The following is a 20,903-nucleotide window of genomic DNA, read 5'->3' on the forward strand; positions in this document are numbered from 1 at the left end:
ATAGTTACCCGGCAAAGTAACAATAAGAAAAATAATTAAATTTTTTTATAGACAGGCGCGTAGCCGGCGTTAGGCAAAAAAGCTTCTGCCTGCACTTAATTTTGCCATTTTTTTTTAGATAAAATGCCGTAATTTTGCCTACACTTCAATTTGGCCTCATCTACGCGCCTGATAGATACAAGGTTTGACTGTAGTCAGGGGAAATTAATAGTGAAATAGAGGCAATTTTAGTCGAAAGTGATGATGAACCTTAAGCAAAATGATTTCCATTCCACAGGGCTACTTGATTCTATTTGTTTTCATTGGCTACCGTTGAAGTAATGGCTGACGAACCGTGTAAAGCGAAGGGAATTACAGAAAAATGTATCATGTAAGCATGTGGAAGCTGAGTGGCATTGTTATTTGTGTGACGAGGATATGAGCTCCCGTTCTCCAATTGTTTGTGATGGATATTATGAATAGTATCATCGTGTGCTAGATTTAAAAATCCGCCAAAAAATCAACCTATTGGATGTGCCGAAAATGCAAACAAAATAACTTAATTTATAAACAGAACAATTTCTAATTGCGAGTTTATTTTCTCATTCCATGATGTTTATTTTCAATAAATTAGTCTTTGGCTTATACGGTTTTAAATTATTACAAAACAAATTCGAGTAATAATAACGCTAGATAACAATAAGGAATTTCAATTTATCAGGTCCGCAACTGGCAACCGTTCAAACAACTAGCCTCTCAAGTAATAAGTTTTCTTATTGTTTCTTTTCAAGGTAAATCCGAGTAACCGTAGCCACTTCCTCTGGATATCGAAAGAAATATTTTAGACATTTTAAATCAATTATAGGGTTCTCGCATACCTGGTATGTAACAATATTCCAAAGTTCCATTTGAATCAGATGCAAAAATTTTGAGTTATCGTCCAGAAACTTAATTTTTACAGAAAACAATGAAGCGGATTTTGACAACTGTGAACTTAACTGCGAACGAAATTGTCACAAAACCAATAGTGATTTTATTTATCTGGTATGCAAAAATATCCCAGAATTCCGTTTAAATCAGATGAAAACTTCTTATGTTGTCTTCTGGAATCCTGATTTTTTTGCACAAATGTAATTTTTAGCATACTTTGACCTTGACCTTGACCAAAACTTTCCCAAATCAATAGGTATATCACTTATCTGGCATATAACAACAACGTAACGTTTGGTTTGATTCAGAAGTAATCATTTAGAGTTATCGTCCGGAATCCAGATTAAACAAAAATTCCGACGCAGTCGGTATAGTTTCGTTATTTACTCTTTGACCTTAATGACACTCTTCTATGGAAACGCAAATCACCTGATCGCAATTCTGTTTCCCGATTGGCCAAATACTGATAACTTAGTGGCGTTCGAAAAAATGTACCGAAAATTTCTAATTGTGTGCCATGTGTTATTTTCTTGAAAGAAATGCAGAAACTTAGAAATAAAAAGAATAAATTTTTACAGCGTCGGTTATCTTTTAAAAAAAATAGTACTTGTTCTTATTACTGCGACCTTGTCGTTGATAAAAATTGCCCCCAAATCGATAGGTTGCACTTACTTGCTATGTAACAATATCCCAAAGTTTTTGAGTTCGTCCGCAGACCTTAATATTACGGGAAAAGTTTAATTGGCCGCCGTGGCCTTGACATTTAACGAAATTTCCCCCAAATCAACAGGGATCTCACTTTGCTGGTATGTAATAATATCATAAAGTTTGATTTGAATCAGATGTAAAGTCTGGAAACTTCAACTTTACGGAAAAGTTTAATTTTTTTGGCCGCTGTGACCTTGCCCATAAACGAAATCCCCCCCAGTCCATAGGAATCTTACTAACCGGGTATGTAACGATATCATAATGTTTGGTTTGAATCAGATGTAAAGTTCAATTCTACGGAAAAGGTTTAAGTTTTTGGCCGCTGTTATCTTGACCTTAAACGAAATTCCCCCAAAACCAATAGGGAACTCACTTACCTTGGTATGTAACAATATCTCAAAGTTTCGTTTTAATCGGATATAAACTTTTCCAGTTTAGCGTACGGAAACCAGTATTGACGTACGCTCGCTCGCCCGACCGCCCGCCCGCCCGCCCACAATCACCAAACCAATAGCCGAGTTCTACTTCGTTGCAATCCGGTTAAAAATTTAAATCATTTCAAATTAAAAAGTTTATCAGGTAAATATTCTAGAGGACCTTGAAGATTCCAACGCAATTGTTAATACTCAAACCCTCACTGACTACGTTACTACCGAATGGGTCAAGACAAACAGACAACAAAAAAAAAATATTAACCGAAGGTCCCAGAACTATTACCTATTACCAAGAAGGAGGGCACAGTTACTTCAAAAATATGACCCAGCACCCACATCCAAACATCTATACTCTACTCAAGTACCGCAAAGAAGAGCAAGTGGCCAATGAGTTTACCATGAACCTGTACCAAGCCGGAAGTATCAGACCATCCAAACCCCGAAAGTACAGACTGATCAACACCAGGCTACAACAATACAGAATGATGATTAACTTGTCGAATAAACAATGCTTTTTCGGACTAAATATGCTATACTTTCACATAACGATAATCCTTTATGTATTGAAATCTGTGTTTTTGAGGAAAAACATGCATTTGTCTCTCACTAAATCAACCAATAACTCTTGCTAAGTGTCAATTTTATTAGGTTTTACTAACCACCTCTAACGTTTCCATTACTTTACTTGTTAGAAGTAATTGTCAAAGTTCCTCTGTGAATTTCCAGGACAAATGACATCTTAATTTTGCATATCAGTGTAAAGCTTGGAGAATAAGGCTTTCAAAATCAGTACGTAATGGTACGATGATTGTTGACATTTTTCACACTATTGACTTGAATAAATAATCCACATTTTCACATTTTGTGCTAACTGTCAGCATGGCTAATTACTCACACATGTAAACAATTTGCATACACTTTTGTAGTTAATAGACCCTTTTGTGGTACGTTGGTACCCTTTTGTGCTAACGTTAGGGTAGTCGATGAGCATGCGTAGAGCATGCTCAATTGAAGAAGAAGAAGAAGAACTGTTTATTCACCAATTAAGGGCCCATAAAGGGCATGATTACAATACAATTTTTTTTTACATACAACAGTTTTGATTGAACATATATAATAACATATAATATCAAAAGTAAACTAAATAATTGTCACGTTTTTTTTAGCTTTTACTTGCATTATGAGTGATACATCATAGTAATCAACACATAGTGTTTAGTTATCATACTGGCACACCTCAGTTTCATTTACAAAATTGGATTATGATAATGGAGATTACAATTATGATCATCTAATTATTATATGAATGAAGAATTAAAATGTATATTCACTTGAGGGCAAATCTATTTGCAATAGTGATAATAATGCATTAAAAAAAGAAAGAAAGAAAAGAAAAAATAAATAAATAAGTGCAGTGGACATAATACTCACTAGAAGCCTCCTTGTGCCTAGTGCAGAGAAGCAAGTCTTTTGAGTTGCTTCAAGACAAAGGACACCAAGGGACGTTGCTCTAGGCTTCAAGTAAGAAAATTAAGGATCAAATTTGCATATACTGGGCTTTTAATTACCCAAAATTCTTACATTACATATTACAATATAAGCAGAAAAAGATATGGGAAGATATTAATGATAGATAAAAATAATAATAATAATAATAATAAATATACACTTCCGCGAGGTAGGGCTTGGGTAGAACAAAAGAATTTTTCTCGCGGAAGTGTATATTGAGCATGCTCTACGCATGCTCATCGACTACCCCAACGTTAGCACAAAAGGGTCTATTACTAATATGATTTTAAAGTACATATTCTCAGCTTTATTTTGACTACTTTTGATCAACATAAACACAGATTATGCTCTTACAATGCATATATCTAGGTTCAGTGTGTTTTTTGTACTATTAGGGGTTGGCCATTTGACCCGGAATTGGTAAGTGAGACCTCAACAATCTTTATAATAATTATTTCAAAAGTGCAGAACCAAATGACAAACTTAAGACCATTTTTATTTTGATCAGTAACCGTTACTGAATTAGAAATAAAAGCCAATTAGGTGGGTTTTTTTACAAGCATGGACACTTCCGGTATGATTTTTGTAAAGACAGCTACAAAGTATGAGCATCTCAAACAATGTCTTTTTACACTTACAAAAAAGTGGAATTAACCTTTTTTGGAATGTTAAAAACTCGCTTGAAATGCTTGATAAATTGCATGCTGATGTGGGATCTTTCGAATCCGTTCAAAGTTTTGATTTTTCTACCGTATACACAACACTTCAACATAATCTCACAAAACACAAATTAGCATATATTATCAAATGGTCATTTGATAAATCGGGATGTGAATATATTAGTTCGAATTCTTGCAGATCATTTTTAGAAACGAAAAACATGAAAACTGCGTAAATTTGACTTCTTTTGATATCACTCACATTCCGGTTAGACAACAATTTCGTTCGCGATACCGTTAATCTTCAAGTTATTAGAATTCCCATGGGGACATTACCGACCTCTTTTTGTATTGTCATGAATCAAAATTTATGGCTAGAATAAATAAAGACCCTTCCAAACAACATTAGGTAGAAAAATTTAATATAAATATATATATATATATATAAATTATATTGCAATATTCTGAATAACAGACTTGTATCTTGGTTAGAATCAAGAAATATTTTAGATGAAGAGCAAAATGGTTTCCGTAGTAGTAGAAGTACAATTGGTCATTTAAGTACAATTATGTCTATTATTGAGACCAGAAAACTGAAAAAAATTGTCTACATTTACTGTGTTTGTTAATTTTAAAAAGGCGTATGATACAGGTAATAGAAATGTATTATTCAGTGATTTAAAGAAACTGGGTATTAGTATACATTTTTTGAATACTGTTAAAAATATATATTCTCATGTTGAATGTGTAATTAAACTGAACGGTAATATGACCGAATGGTTAACTGTTAATTCAGGTTTAAAACAGGGTTGTGTGTTATCTCCTGTACTGTTTAACATTTATATTAATGGTCTTGTTACTGATGTAAAGGCATTAGATATAAATATTGACATTGATGGTGAAAAGGTTAACATTCTTTTATATACAGATGATATAGTACTCATTGCTGAGTCTGAAAAGGATCTTCAATTATTATTAGATGTGCTTAATACATGGTGTGATAAAAAGCTTCTTAATGTTAACTTACATGAAACTAAAATTGTGCATTTTAGAACTCCTTCTATGATCTATTTTTTTATATGGTGACAAACAAATATGTGTTTTTGATAGCTATACTTGTCTTAGTTTATTATTGAATGAGCACCTTGATTATAACGAAATGGCAAAAGCTGTTGCAAGGTCAGTCAGTAGAGCTCTTAGTTTATTAATTATAAAGATTAAAACACACGGAGGTTTCCAGTATAAAACTTTTACAAAACTTTATGATAGCTTAGTCTGGTCAGTTGTTAGCTATGGTGCAGCGATCCGGGGCACCAGAGATTTTACATGTATAAACGCTGTCCAGCACAGAGCTAGGTAAATATGCTCCTAATGATGCTATTGATGGGGATATGGGTTGGAGCTGTTTTTTTAGACACTGGGCTAGAGTTAATGTCATGTTCATGGATAGAATTAGTCATAGAGTTTTCATATGGTGCCACAGAAATGATATCAGTAATAAGAAAAATTGGTGTTTCAGAAATATGGCAAAATTCAGAGAATTTCATGGTAATTCATATTCTTCATGAGGCTGACTTATGAGGCTGACTTTATAGCTGATTTGATCAGAAAGAAAGAATATCGTTTGGCTAGAACCATCATTCTCAGTTTCCGCTATATAGATGACGTATTATCTTTAAACAATCCTAATTTCGGGGATTTGATACATCGCATCTACCCAAAAGAACGTGAGATAAAGGATACTACAGATACTGTGAAGTCAGCCTCATATCTTAACCTACACTTAGAAATCTATGGTAAAGCAAAACTATTGACCAAACCTTACAACAAACGTGATGACTTTTCATTCAGAATTGTCAACTTTCCTTTCATCAGTGGCAACATCCCTTCGGTTCCTGCGTATGGAATGTTCATATCACAACTCATACGTTATGCCAGAGCTTGCTGAAACTACGCAGACTTTTTGTATCGCGCTAGAACTCTAACAAACAGGCTTCTGGAACAGGGTTATGTTGCTACAAGATTGAAGTCATCAGTACAGACGTTTTATGGTCGTCATCGTGAACTCGTGGATCGTTATGATGTATCCATCAGCACCATGAAAACTGATTTATTCAACGGGTCATAGTTTGCCTTTCCTCGTTTGTCTACCCCGGACTTGACTTTTTATGAGCAATTCGGGGGTGTTTCTAGAAAAACAGAGGACGCTTACCCTACCGGTGCACCTGGTCCATGCTGCCAGTTTTTAGTGGAGTCCGAGTTGCTCATTTACTTTTGTTACTTTGTATGTATGATTTTAGTTACTTTGTGTTCTTTGTTGTGTATGTCTGTTTTCCATGTCCCTGGATTACATTCTTTTGATTACCGCTATAACCTTGGTTCCCTTGATTACTCGTACAGTTGGTGCTTTAGTTTGCACTTCCTTCGGTTCTGCTGTGAATTATCTCAAAAGTCCTACTTTCCGCACTAAAGAGTCTCAAATCATCTTGTGAGCAGATAACTGACGATCTGCTTCGTCAGTCTTAGAAGCTGTCAAGAATCGAATAAATTCATCTGACTTTTCAACATAATGTTGCAGTGTTCCATGAAGTGAATCTAATGTTGACATTAAATCATCTTTATAACATTCTCCAGAATTCAGAATTATACAATATTGCTGAATTTCCCTTAACAGCTTACTCAAAGTTCTGTTATGCTTGCCCATAGTTGTCGTTAATAATTCGAATCCAGTTTCTGTTAATTTTAACTGTCTTCTAGGTCGATCTTCATCCAATCTGAAATCTGTGATCTTTTCACTGTGACTGCTAATGAGCCAAGTTAAACCAAATGACCTCAAGTGCTGAAATAATTTAAACAGTTTCTGAAAGGAAAAACATTTCTGTACATTTTATAGGTGCATTTTGCTTCTTGTGATGTGAAGCCTAATCTCCATAATGATTTCTAAATATACCCCTATCTTGTGAAAACACTGGGATTTCCCATGCTATTTATAGACACTTCACTTCCAGTGACCAGTACTGCACTGCAAGTCTGCTAACCCCACATGCCATTCTGAGGATTGTGAGCTGACATATGTAGAATCATGCTGATATATAGTCATCTGCAGGTTAAAGTTAAGGTAAAGTCCAGAGAAGCCATTGAATATTGTGAAATTAGCATAGAAGCCTATGGGAAGTGGAATTAGTGGTTTTTAGCCTTAGTCAATAACTAAAAATACAGGGGTCGTGACATATGATATACCTTGGTCCTCAACCCCAGATGGAAAGAATTGGGTTTGATATTACATACGGTGAAAGCATAACTTTTTGTAGGTTTAAACGTTTCTGGAGCTAGCATGTTAGATAACTGCTACTAGTCCTTTGTTTGCGCATTTGTGTAACGTATAATTAGTTTATTTATGTTTTAACAAGGGACTCAGAACTTTTCGAACCGATTGTTAAGTATGTTTAATTGCGTAATATTTTTTTGTGATCACGCCAAAGTACTTTACCCCTGCCGCATTTTTTTTGCACCTGTCCCAAGACACAAATTTCTGGCCCCTGTATGTCTTGTTTCGTTTTCACTTTCAGTTTACTTTATGTTGCAGAAGTTTATAGCGACAACTATTTCGCTACACCTGTGCATAATGTTGTTTTGGAACCAGCTGCAGTCTGTCCAATGGTGTGAGGGCTTCCCCGTCGTTTATTAAAGACCCATGAGTAGCCTTCAGCTGACATTTTTTCATTGAGTTGTTGTCTCTTTGACACATTTCCTTAATTATATTATAAGACAGGGTTAATGATAATACAATATCATAAAGCTCACACAATTTATATCATGGTGAATACATTCCAGTCAAAATTAAGAATTGACATATAGTCAAAATATTGTTTAGTGAATCGCAGAGTACGGACCACTTGAGGTTAATGGCGCCACAGTACCAAACTAGTTTGAAGTAACGATTAAGGCTAGTTACGATAGATGTATTATTTATACTAACAGAAAACGGTACAAATAAAATAATTATTTATTGTGTTGAATGTGTAAAAATATTTTAAAAAGAAAAACTGTCATATTCTTTACCAATCATTATATCATTACTTGTTCAAAGGTTGCGCTTTTGAAAAGGCCATTTTTATGACAATTATTTTGTTTATGGTGAAAAAGTACCTCAATATTCAGATTGAAATGGCAATGACCCGAAAACTTTGCAGAAGCATTAATCCCTGAGAGTTTATCCTTACCATTTAACACAGTCAGAACAGACTCAATTAACACTTTAATGTCAAAATGAGTGTGTGATGATATCACAGAATTCTCTTGTTGACTGTTAAGTGGTAAATTGTTTTTCAGGTTTTGATTATAAAGATAAGGAAGATGTCTGATGATACACTATAATTGTGGGAAGGCTTGTATGCTATGCAAATTAAAACCGCCGATAACTGGAATTCGGAAAACTATCGACAGGCCTTGGGAAAGGTAAGACTTCTCAGTACAATGTATAATGGAACTAGCGTAAAAGTTAGCTTTAAATATTATGTTAATATGTGAAGAAAGTTATTTTCGAAACGTGGCGAAACATAATTCAATGTAGTAGGAAACAATTATACAGATAAATGTTTTATGCATGAGAAAACATCATCAGGTATAATTTGTATAAAATAAAGATTTTTGTATAAGCAAAAAGATTCAAGATTTTGGAAAGAACGTACGCTCGGCACACCTCTTTTGCCATATATATCTTTATTCTCATATACCAAATATAAACAATGGTTTAGAGATATATAAATACAATATAATACAAATATAGTGTACAAAAGTAAGACAGAGTAAAACATTTATCCTGAAGATTGATTCTTTTATTTATAATTTGCATCAATTTGCATAATTGAACAAGCACTGAAACATTCTCTGTGTTCATCAATTCGTTGAATTTAAACAGTTTGGTCTGCAGATATACTTATCTTTTAATAACTTTTTTCTATCGATTTTCAAAATAATTTATCAAACAAATAAAAAGTGAAACTCGTCGCCGATATCACCTGAATTACAGGCAGTACATTTTCTTTGCTCTCTTGGAATGTTCTTACATCTTCCCTTCTCTATGGGCAAATGATGGTTAAGTGTTCTAAATCTGTACATCATAACAATGTATATTAATGTAATTCTCAACTTCCAATCTATCCTTAAAGATATGGTAATTTAAGGCTTTGGGGATGTGTTCATATCTGAATACCCACTTTGTTTAAACTGATCAATTAAAATTTGTTCTACATTATTATACAACCAACAGATTTGTGAACTTTGGGCTATTCCACAAAAATGACATTCCGCAACCATTTAAAATAGATCTAACATGTTTTATCCATTCTATATCAATATCGTACTTTTATAATGTAAGTCTATATAATATTGATGGAAGTTTTTCTGGCTGCTGTATAAGCTTCTCCCAACAATTATTCATTCGAAGTTTTACGTATATATATTTAAAGGATATCTATCAAGTTCCCCGTAGACCATAAAATTGGGAGTTAATTTTTCATGTACAATAAAATTTTACAGAATTTAAGACGTACTCCCTCTAATACCGCGTTATATCCAAATCTGCAGGCTTCACTGCCATATAACAGAATCGGCTTTACTATTTTATCAAATAGGTCAAGTTGACACGCGATTGATAAAATATGGGATCTACCCCTAAGAATTACATCGGCTTTGCTTGCTTGATTTTTGTTAGCGACTGAAAAATTTCCTGATCTTGAAAACAAGACCCCTAAATAAATTCATACACAATTGCTAATGATACGTTATTATATGTAAATGACAAATTATTTAGCATTCTACCTCTCAAAAATATAACAATCTTACTTTTCTCTTCATTAACTTTAAGTTCCACATATTACAATATTCAACTAACATATCTAATTGTTTCTGTAGGTCAGATTGCAACCCTACCTAATTTCACCGTCATTCGTTTATGAATACGTGATATTATTGTCATATATTTATTGCTAAAATGTTGTAAAAATCGATAACTGTATATCAACTATAGCATTATTCGTGCATCAAAATACAAGTTACAGACAACAAGTGTCTGTAGCCATCGTTGCTACAAGGTATTACATCCAAGCCTTCCATTTATTTGGAAGTATCGTTCATTCTGTGTCCTTAAGAACAAGGTGACAGCCACCGTCAACCGATGTTTTACCATTTAATCAGATAAAGTCATTCGATTATTATTTACCATTGCGTGTAACTTTAAGAAGGACGATGTCACAACTTAAGGATATTGATAACCCCCGGAAAAAACCTAGCCATTATATTTAGCTAAAATCTAATAAACCTATGTTCTTGCTCTAGAAATTATATAACTTGAAATATCGGCAAACATACCGAACCATTAAAACATAAGGACAACACAGAGACATCAAAATACAAGTACATGAGCAAAACTTGAGAACACGTAACAGAGAATTGTTTGTTTGTTTGTTTGTTTGTTTGTTGGGGTTTAACGTCCGAGCAGCAATATTTCAGCTATATTCCGACGGTGAACATGAAATTGTTGATAAAATGAATATGAAATGATGACGAAATGAAAAAGGGATGGGACACAAGGACAGTGGGGTCGACAAATTTTGATTGCCACTGGAAATAGGGAGAGGTGGGTAGGGTCGGGCAATTTAGCCTCCTGTGGCGGAGCCCTATGGTTCCTACTCCGGGAGAATACCACAGTAGGGTTCTTTAACGTGCGAGGAACGTGGCATCTTTCCCAACACGGTGCACCACTGTGGTTTGCGGTCAGGTTTTCCGTATTATAGCCCGACAACCCCAGCATGTAACACGCCACGGGTACCCCATTCCACCACCTGGAGCACACATCCTAGTTGCTCTGTGGGTAGAGCGCCCGTGCCCCCGGATAGGGTTCTGAGCACTATTTAGTCGCCTTTTACGGCAAGCTTAGCGCTGCTGCAGGCCCGGACCTGCACGGAGAAACATGAAACAGAAGATGGAAATACAAAACATGAAACAGAGAATGGAAATACAAAACATGAAGCAGGATGGAAATACAAATTGTAAAACAACTGAATAAAACCCAATTACATTTTAAAACCAAACAAAAGGAAAAGAAAAGTCTGCACACGCAAAATCAAACTGAAGCACAGGTAAAGTGAATTCCCACAACAAAACAATACATAGACTAAAAAGTGTTTGTGACCTTCGATAATCTTAACAGCTGTGGTTTTGATTGCATAACTTTGTCTTGATAATTAGGCCCTTAATCAAATACACACTGACTTAACCTGATATTTCGAGATTCAGAAAATACTACCGGAGATTTTAAATTCCTTTAAAGCATGTGTTTATTTCTAAATTACTCATGCATGTTTCTTTGGTACACTGTTTCGGACGATATTCCGTGTCTTGAATTGAACGCAAGAGACCTCTTACACCTCGTGTCCTCCTTGATTTAAAGGACATATACATGTAAGAATTGTAGTAGATAACATATATTAATTAAGCCTTGTTTAAATCCTTATCTTAAACATAGTTACATTTTGGTTATTGTGTTGTTTTGACTGTTACAAGTAAGGGTAACAACAAAATTTGCGAACACTGAACCGATCCATAATAAAGTCAAGTCCAAAATAAATCTGACAAATATAGATATTACGTCACCAGAGTAGCTGGTACCAAAATGGAAACTGAGTATTTTTTAACCAAAGACTGATATTTGAAAATTTATTTGGTAAGAGACCTTTTGAGACCAAATAAATCACTGTCGGTGACCATGTAGTTTAAACGACCAGATAAGTTTGAACAATAACGCTGTTTAAAACATTCATAATTGTGTCGTGTGATAAAAATTCGTTTAGTTTTGTACTTAAGTTTTTCATTTCAATATTGCTTTCTAAGTATGCATTGTACTTGAAGTGCTCTTAATATATCACATCATTTATCTGGCTGGAAATTGGTCTTTCTATTTTTGTTGTATTGTATGCCCGTCTCTGTAAAGCAATAAATCTCATTTTCCACTCGTCTGCATGTTTCGCCTTCAAGATGCCAACACAATATTCTTTTCCTGTTCATGTTTTACAATTTAATCAAATAAAAACTTCCATCATCATTTATCCTAGATTGCTACAATTAGAAGGCCAATGACATATTACTGATAATTCTATACGAGTGTTACAATACAATAAGCGATGGAGATTCCCATGAATACGGTTTGTCCGAATATTCCAAATATGTTAAACGCTTTCTTATGTTTCCGAAGGTCATAAAACAGCTCATTCCCGACAGTTTGCAGTGAATGAATTTTGGTTTTTGATATCTGTCAATTGAATCAAGTTTGTCCTTTAATCATCACACTACGGGATGGATTACTTCTGTAACTGGAATGTATCATATCTTTGATATATTGATGTATTGTGTTGTTATGAAGGAGAATTTACCACACCCTGGAGAACTAGGTTCGTCACTTTTTGTCTAATTTGTTGACAGTAAGATATAGTTTGTCTTTTATCATGATTGTTCTTCTCTTACTTGACTAAAGATGTAGACAAGTTAGTTATCAGAGAACAAGTGACGCTTTTGATAATTTTGTTTAATTTCTAAACTTGTTTTGCATTTCGTATACATCTTATTCTTAAAGAACATTCATAGATTGACAGAACTAAAGTCTTGTCCATATTTAACGAATTGAAAAACCCATGATGTCAATGAAAGTCCAATTACACCTTTTTATTTCCACTTGTGTTTATTGTGTTTTGAAAGCATTGGCCCCAAACACTCTTTTGATGCATTTGGTTTTAATTTACCTATAAATGTTTTGTCTTCTTTACGCTCTTCATTAAGATATTCTCAAAACGATTTAGTAATGTGTTTAGTGTATATGACTTTTTCTCTTGAACGAGCTTTAAAAATGCATAAATTAAATATAGGTAGACACCGACGAGTTGTTAGTACTTAGATTAGTTGGTCATATCCTAAAACGATATGCCACTAAGTAAAACAAACTATTCTTGCAGAAGTAAAAATAATAATTCTCTGACGTTTAACACTTTGTTACAATTGAATAGTATGAGGACAGTTGACCTCAGTTAAATTTTATGTTAACTCCATTCGGGTCAATATATTTTGTAAGTTTATTAGCTTGCCAAAACAGTTTCAGTGTGTCCATTTTCTACATTGATTCGGGAAGTGGATTTGCAATTCATAGATTTCCATGGCAATATGTTTTTATGTTATTCTGGCATGCTCGTGCGAATACAAAACCTGTTTTGTTGGTAAATTGTTAAGTACAGAATACACAAGTTTAAAAATACTAGAAACTCTTCTTTTTAAATCTGTAAAATATTTTCGTATTCATTGCCCTTTTGAATTTCTACGATGTACTCATTGTTTTGCATTTTTACAATATACACATTGTACTTCAGAGTTTAACGAAGTTTTGTGTGGGTAGAAGACATGTTTAAATGACAAATATTAATGTATTTTATCCTAAACAGCTACGTAACTTACTACAGACATTTTTACGATCAATACTTAGATTTGTTGATTGTCATAATAGATTAACAATGATTTACAAATTGTCAAATATTGACAAAATGACAGGATTTGATTGTTAATTATGATGAATAAAATATCACCAGATGAAACAGCATATTGTAATTTGTAGGAATCATGAGTTTTTATCAAGTCATTAAATGTTTAAATATGAAGGCAGCATCCATCACGATGATATGACCTTATCGTTCTAAAATATCTGTTGCTTGTCAGTGGGTTGCAAACACCATTTTACAAGATAATTCTACATTGGCACTTGAAACTTTTGCATCATTAAACGCGAAGAAAAAATATATTGAAGCTTTTTAGCAATCGTCTAACTTTTAGGACTTGAATGTAAATGATCATATATGTGTAGCATGTCTTTTTACTGTCTTGACGCAACAAAAATATTTGATAGGAAACCATTGTAAGAATTAAAAAAAAAACTAGTACACATTGAAACTGATCGTAAATCCACAGAAGCTACCCTCAAATTTGCAACTCTGAACATAGACCGAATGCACATATCATTATTTGAGAAATTTGAAGTAAGAAATAGACCTGTTCTTGTCGTTGTGATTGCTTCAATTTGTTGATCGAAAAGTTCTTGCTGATTGCGGTAGAACTTTTAATGGATGACCGACGATATACCTTTTTGTAACGATTCTTCAATATTCAGATATTCTTTATGTCTCTTGCTATTTTGGTTAAGACTGCGATATTTGCACTTTTTACGCATTTCCACAGTTTAGTTTTGTGTTCGATTGTTCTGCGTAACAATTTTTATCCATAAGAAACTTGAATTATTCTTTTTACCATCCTTACCCATTGACCCTTACGATATATGATGGGATATTATCTCTCATTCGTGCATTTAAATATCGCTACAGATAGTGACCAGTTAGGCTATTACCACAGGTTTAAAATCCTCCAATGTATGTCTTACGCAATTGGGGATTCAGGCATTCATGATTTCAAACTAAAAAGAAGATTTTGATTAAAATAAATAACATAATCATTCAGGTCGTTTAGATAAATCAAATCTGTATCAATTATGAAATGCAACAATACTTTATATTCACGCTGGTAAGTGTTATGGCACTGATAGAATCTAAGCTCGTAACTTGTTGATTGTTTTGAACGTAAACCATTTAAAAAATATTTATCTAACATGTAATGATTTTGGAGGATGAGAACAAAATTAGAGTTTTCGTGTTTATTGAACGACTGCTTATTTAAAAGAGTTCAGTAATATTATGCAGAAGTACTTGTTATCTGGAAAATCACCTATATACCTAATATGTATTTCACGATTTATGAGATTTCAACGGTTCGTAATGGATCAGAAGAATTTGTCCAAGCATCCAGTGTTTGATTACTGATAGCTTATTTAGCATTATATGTCTCTTTATCTTTAGTTATTGACTGTTTTTGTCTATTAATTTCAATATTTTGGACACCTTAATAACCATAATGTCTTATTATGAAACTTTTTGATACATATGTACAGTAGCATATGGATTGAACCCGAAGCGTCATAGGTCATGTTAGGTAGACACACGGCAATACATTTCTAGAACTAAAAATCCACAAATTGCAAAATATTTCTATACAATATAACGAGAATAGGTATGGTGTTTATGTCAAAGAGATAAAAAACCCACCAGGATGAAAATGTCAACCCAAGACCACCTAGTGGTCTTCAATGAACGACGAGGAAACCTTCATACCACAAGGCAGGCTGCAGCTGACGCCAAAACATCTTAATACACAGGTACAGCGAAAGAGCCACCCCTATATACTCAAGTAACATAAAAATTAACTAATGGCGAAAACGAAAAAAAGAAAAAGAAAAAAAACCACACAGAGGCTAGAATTTCCTGACTTGGGACAGGCGAATTAAATGCGTCGGAGTTAGAGTACTTTTGAGTGATCACAAGCCCCATCCTTTAAAATCTGGCCACTGTGGAAAAATAATACACAAAAACACACCAAAAAACCAGTTCAAAAAGATCTGAGTTTCTTGTTACAACGGAAACTAAAATAAAGAAAATAAATTAAATACAAACAAATGTACAAACTAAGGACAACTAGCAGTTAATTGACATGCCAGCTCCAGACAAGTTTTAACCTAAAAACAGTTATGTACCCATCGTATGTAAAATGAATCTCAATAATTCCCACAGGGGGTTGAGAACCACGGTACATCATAAGTCATACAATAAGGACACAACCTATGTCATGCTAAACACTTTTTTTAATAAAGTGTGTAAAGACCAAATGAGCGAATCAACGATAATACCAATAATTGCTATCCTTAACGATTTGACAATATCATAAATATATACCTTACTAATAAGCCTATTCAACGGTTTAGTTTAAAATTTATTTGGTGAGTATCGAGCTAGATATCTAGAATGTTATTGTAAAACAAAGGATGAGAGATACCCGTACCTATTGATTCTTTACAAGTACATCTGTATTTAAGAGTGAGATCCTTGTATCAATTGAAAAATTTTGTGAATGTTTTTTACGAACTTGTGATATCGAAAATGTTGATGTAGTAATTTCTCGGTTACATAAAGATTCCTTTCGTTAAAATCAGAAACATTGTTACAAAAACAAGCAAATCGAACCAGTTGTGATATGTAAACGCCTTATGATGATGACGAAGGGACGTCACCATCTGGAAACGGATAGTTGCTATAGGGAATGTAAAATCATCCCTTTTATCGTATATTTTAGTATCAAGTTTACCACTATTGATATAAATACTAAGATCAAGAAACGGACACAATTTATTATCAATAAAGTTCTAAAGGATACATATCTTTAGTATAATTATTGAAGTCATCATAGTTTAGACCCAAAATATCGTCCAAATATCTAAGGGTGTAATAAAATTTTTGACCAACTGTTGTTTCGAAAGGTCTTGATTTATTCTAGCCATAAATTGTTATTCATAACAGTACAGAAAGAGTAATCAAGGGAACCAAGGTTATAGCGTAATCAAAAGAATGTAATCCAAGGACAAAGACCAGACATGGAAAACAGACATACAAAACAAAGAACATAAAGTAACTAAAATCATACATACAAAGTAACAAAAGTAAATGATCAACTCGAACTCCACTAAACACTGGGAGCATGGACCAGGTGCACCAGAAAGAGATTCGCAAGCAGTGTTGCACAAATTGGTCCCCATGTAATCCATGGACTGCGAGCTTCACCGTGCACCCCTACTCATCGACTTCATGATGATTTTTGGGTACCTTTATGCCTCCCATTACCGAATTATTTGTCGTCAATAATATTTTCGGATTCTTTTTCAGTGTAAGCCTATATTTGAATAAACTAAACAAATTTAGATATCTTCAATTAACCCAATGTCTCAGCTTCACAATGGTACCAAGAAAGTTGCGATAACAAATGTCATTTGTTTTTTTCTGTTTAGTTTTATCACAATTAATACTTCTGGGCTTCTTTTGATGGATTTTAGCGATTTCCGTAGTCAGAATGTATTCTTCCGGAAAATGTCACATAAATTCGACTCTACAAGTTATTACTCAAATAAATCGTCTCAAATTTGGTATCATTCAATAGACAATTAAAATTTTTACATAAATAAACCTCGCAAAATTAATTTTCAAGAAAGAATTTTCAAAAAATGTTAAAAATGATACCCCTACCCCTAGAAAACTGGTCTCCGTATCAAACAGAATTCTCAATCACATCATACTGACACTTTAGAACTCATATTTTGGGCATTCATAATTAAGATAATGATGTACCCAAAATTTCTGATCAATTCAGGCGCTTAGAATTTCCTTTTGGGGAGACAATTACTATGAAATCGAAAAAAAGTGGAATTTTCAGATTTTCACAATTTCTTCTATATCACGCTTTATTGTATTTTTTTTTAAAATACTGTTGTTTGAACAATCCTTCGTGTGACATTGTACATTTATATAGTGTCTTAGCTTCCAACTTGTCGACAAACGTGATGATTTTTCATTCAGAACTGTCAACTTTCCTTTCATCTGTGGCATTATCCGGTCAGCACCTGCGTAAGGAGTATTCATTTTACAACTAATACGTTATGCCAGAGCTTGCCGATAATACGACTTTTTGTATCGCGCTAGACTTCTAACAAGTAGGCATCTGGAACAGGGTTATGTTGCTACAAGGTTGAAGTCATCATTGTAGAAGTTTTATGGTCGTCATCATGAACTCGTGGATCGTTACGGTGTATCCATCGGTGCCATGAAAACTAATTTGTTTAACGTGTCATAGTTTTCCTTTCCTCTTTCGTCTATCCCGGACTTGACCTTTTTTAGCAACTCGGAGGGTGTTTCTAGAAAAGCAGAGGACGCTTACCCTACCGGTGCACCTGGTCCCAGTTTTTAGTTGAGTCCGAGTTGCTCATTTGCTTTTGTTGCTTTGTGTGTATGATTTTGGTTGCTTTATGTTCTTTGTTGTGTGTGTCTGTTTCCATGTCTGGTCTTTGTCCCTGGATTACATTAATTTAATTACTATAACCTTGGTTCCCTTGATTACTCTTTGTTAAATTGTTATGATTAAAGCAACAGAGTTTCTGCAAAAAGAAAAGTTCCTTTTATCTATCTGAGTAATGATAGAATGCTTTAACAAATATTAGAACGAGTATCACGTTTTAAACGTAGAATGTCTTTTGAAATAAAGTGTTGGAACACATGCAATATTGACAAATCTTTAGTTTTCAAATTAGTCCACATTTCGCAGCCATATAGTAACGACGGAAAGATAACAGAATAATTAAGTTTTAAAATTGCATTTGGTCTAGTACCATCGGATGAAATTCCTTTAAAGCACAGTAGCAGTTTCTACCTTTACGACAAAAATTTGAAGTTCTGTCATATGATTTGAATTGCGAGTTCTATTCAATACCTAAATGAGTTTGACTTTCGACCACAGGTACAATGTCTCCACCTTTTTTTTCATACGTAGTCTACAGGAGTAGATCTCATATTCAATGAAAAACGAACAATAGACGACTTCTTTGCACTGAATCGGAAGTGCCAAAAGAAATCGAAGCAGACATTGAACAGTAGCCGGGTTATCACCGATCCGATGCATGATATATCATCTGCTAGGGATGGATTTAAGTTCAGAAAATGCCCATTGTGATTTTCTGAAAAATTGGAATAGTAGGCAATTATAATTTGAACTGTTTTATATTTCGGACTGCTGAACGAAATTACAATTCTCTAGAAAATTGTTTAATCTCTAGTGAATGATATTGAACATAGTTTGGTTGATGACGGCCATTTATTTTAGAAATTGTGACGAGGTTTGAAATCGTGCTATTGTTATTTCGATGTTTTCGTTTATTGCGATTTACTCTACATCCTCGAGACCTCTTGTTACGAATTGGTGTAAAAACTTTAACGAAAATGTTGACTACTCCCAAAAGTTGAACAGTTAAGTATTTATTGTCATTTGGTTCTTTTTACAATGTTGGTAAATTACACTTTTGAGCTTTCTTGGTTTGTTGAAATAGAACGTTTAGATAGGTACCAACTGGTTTCACCAACATACTGAATGCCACATCCCGGTTTGGTTCATGTAAATACGTAGATCAAATGGTTAGTCTTTCAGGTGATTTCAGAATCAAATGGCAATGAAAAGGTGCGACCATTAACATTGAACGTTTCTGTATTAATCAAGGAAAGACCTGGACAAGTTAATTTGTTGGCATGACATTTGTCCATAGAAGGGTGCCCACGACATTTATTATTGAAATATTTGCAATAGTAATTTTTTTTTGGAAAGTCGATTTCCAATATTGAGTTTTGAGGATACCTTATGAGAAGGATTAGTAAAGTAGTAAAGTGAATATTTTTGCCGTTACGTAATTACGTTAGTCATGGTTAGAGTAAAACAAGGCGTCTAGAAAAATGTCCTGTGTAAAAGACATGTTTTAAAATTGGCTACACATTTGAATTACAAATGTAAGAAAATTGTCATTATCCACCTTTTGACATTTGTAAACTGAAAAATGTATAACAAAGGAAAAAGGCCTTTTACTGTCAAATGATCACATCAAATAAGGCTTTATCATGGTGAGCTAAGTAATTATGTCTTTGACACCGAGGTAACTAGTATTTGGAAAAGGTGAAATTGATAAAGTTGGTCTATTTCATTTCACTCATACTTATATCTTCGTGTAGTAGCCGTAGCCATAATATTCAGGTACAAAAATAATAGCTATACCAAACTGAAACTGAACTAAATTTGAAACAAATCTTTATACCTTAAATTTCTAACTTTGATGTAATTTACATTAAACAACTAGTGATACTGTAAAACGTACAACGGTACATTTCAAAGATGTCGGTGGTCTTTTTTGAGATCTTAAAAGAAAAAGAACAATAAATTTGTTTGATTTTGTTGAGATAAGTTGTTACATAATTTGTAAAATCATATTGCAAAAAATATTTATAAGATCAAATATAAACATGATTTTATGATAATATAGGCACTCGTACTTTTAATTTCTCACTAGACGGCTCATTAATTTGCTTATTCCACCAGTTTACACTTATTATCATGGGTTTATAATCTCTAAAGTAATAATTTGCACTTTATGTTGTCTGATCATGATGCTCATTATTACATTTTGATCCTCATTTTTTCTTGATTCGGAAGCAGCTGCTTGATGGAAAGCTATTATAATTAATAATCCAAAAAATATGGCGATGAATTACCTTAACAATTTATAGCTTATGCATGGTGTTAAACTTAATCACAGGACTCCCAGATTGAAGATTCTGATGATTTAATGTAACGGGCAAAGGCAACCAAGTGTAAGGAAGAATTTCAGTACATTAAGGTATCATTCTGATTGTATCGACAAATAGGAAATAGATTTTTGAAAAATCGAAAAAATTTCGATCCTTTGTATGCAGAGATGTGAGACCATTTTTGCTATCACTCCTCTTGATAAACATTTGACCAAGAAATCCAAACTACTGAATCAAGAAAGCTAAATTCCACTGGAAAACATCGTTTAGTAGAAATTCAATTTTCTACAGTAATGGGAAACGTGCTTTGTTTCTTTTTGTTGGAAATATGATGACGAACTTGACTTTGATAGGAAACAGCTTGATACGTCTGC

At 33.7% G+C, this 20,903-nt stretch overlaps 1 protein-coding gene across 1 annotated transcript in view; it reads left to right on the top strand.

The window, feature by feature from the left end:
- The first annotated feature begins 8,475 nt into the window (after window positions 1–8,475).
- LOC148622912 (neuronal acetylcholine receptor subunit alpha-10-like) overlaps window positions 8,476–20,903 on the top strand; it is a 51,387-nt gene continuing 38,959 nt past the window's right edge. Inside the window, exon 1 of the mRNA XM_088573248.1 lies at window positions 8,476–8,677. The gene's annotated coding sequence lies outside the window, so the exon portion shown is untranslated. The remainder of the gene's footprint in view (window positions 8,678–20,903) is intronic.

This window comes from Perna viridis, chromosome 3 (genome assembly GCF_037379345.1).
Source record: "Perna viridis isolate PV_CMFRI_1.1 ecotype Kerala chromosome 3, ASM3737934v1, whole genome shotgun sequence".
NCBI lineage: Eukaryota > Metazoa > Mollusca > Bivalvia > Mytilida > Mytilidae > Perna > Perna viridis.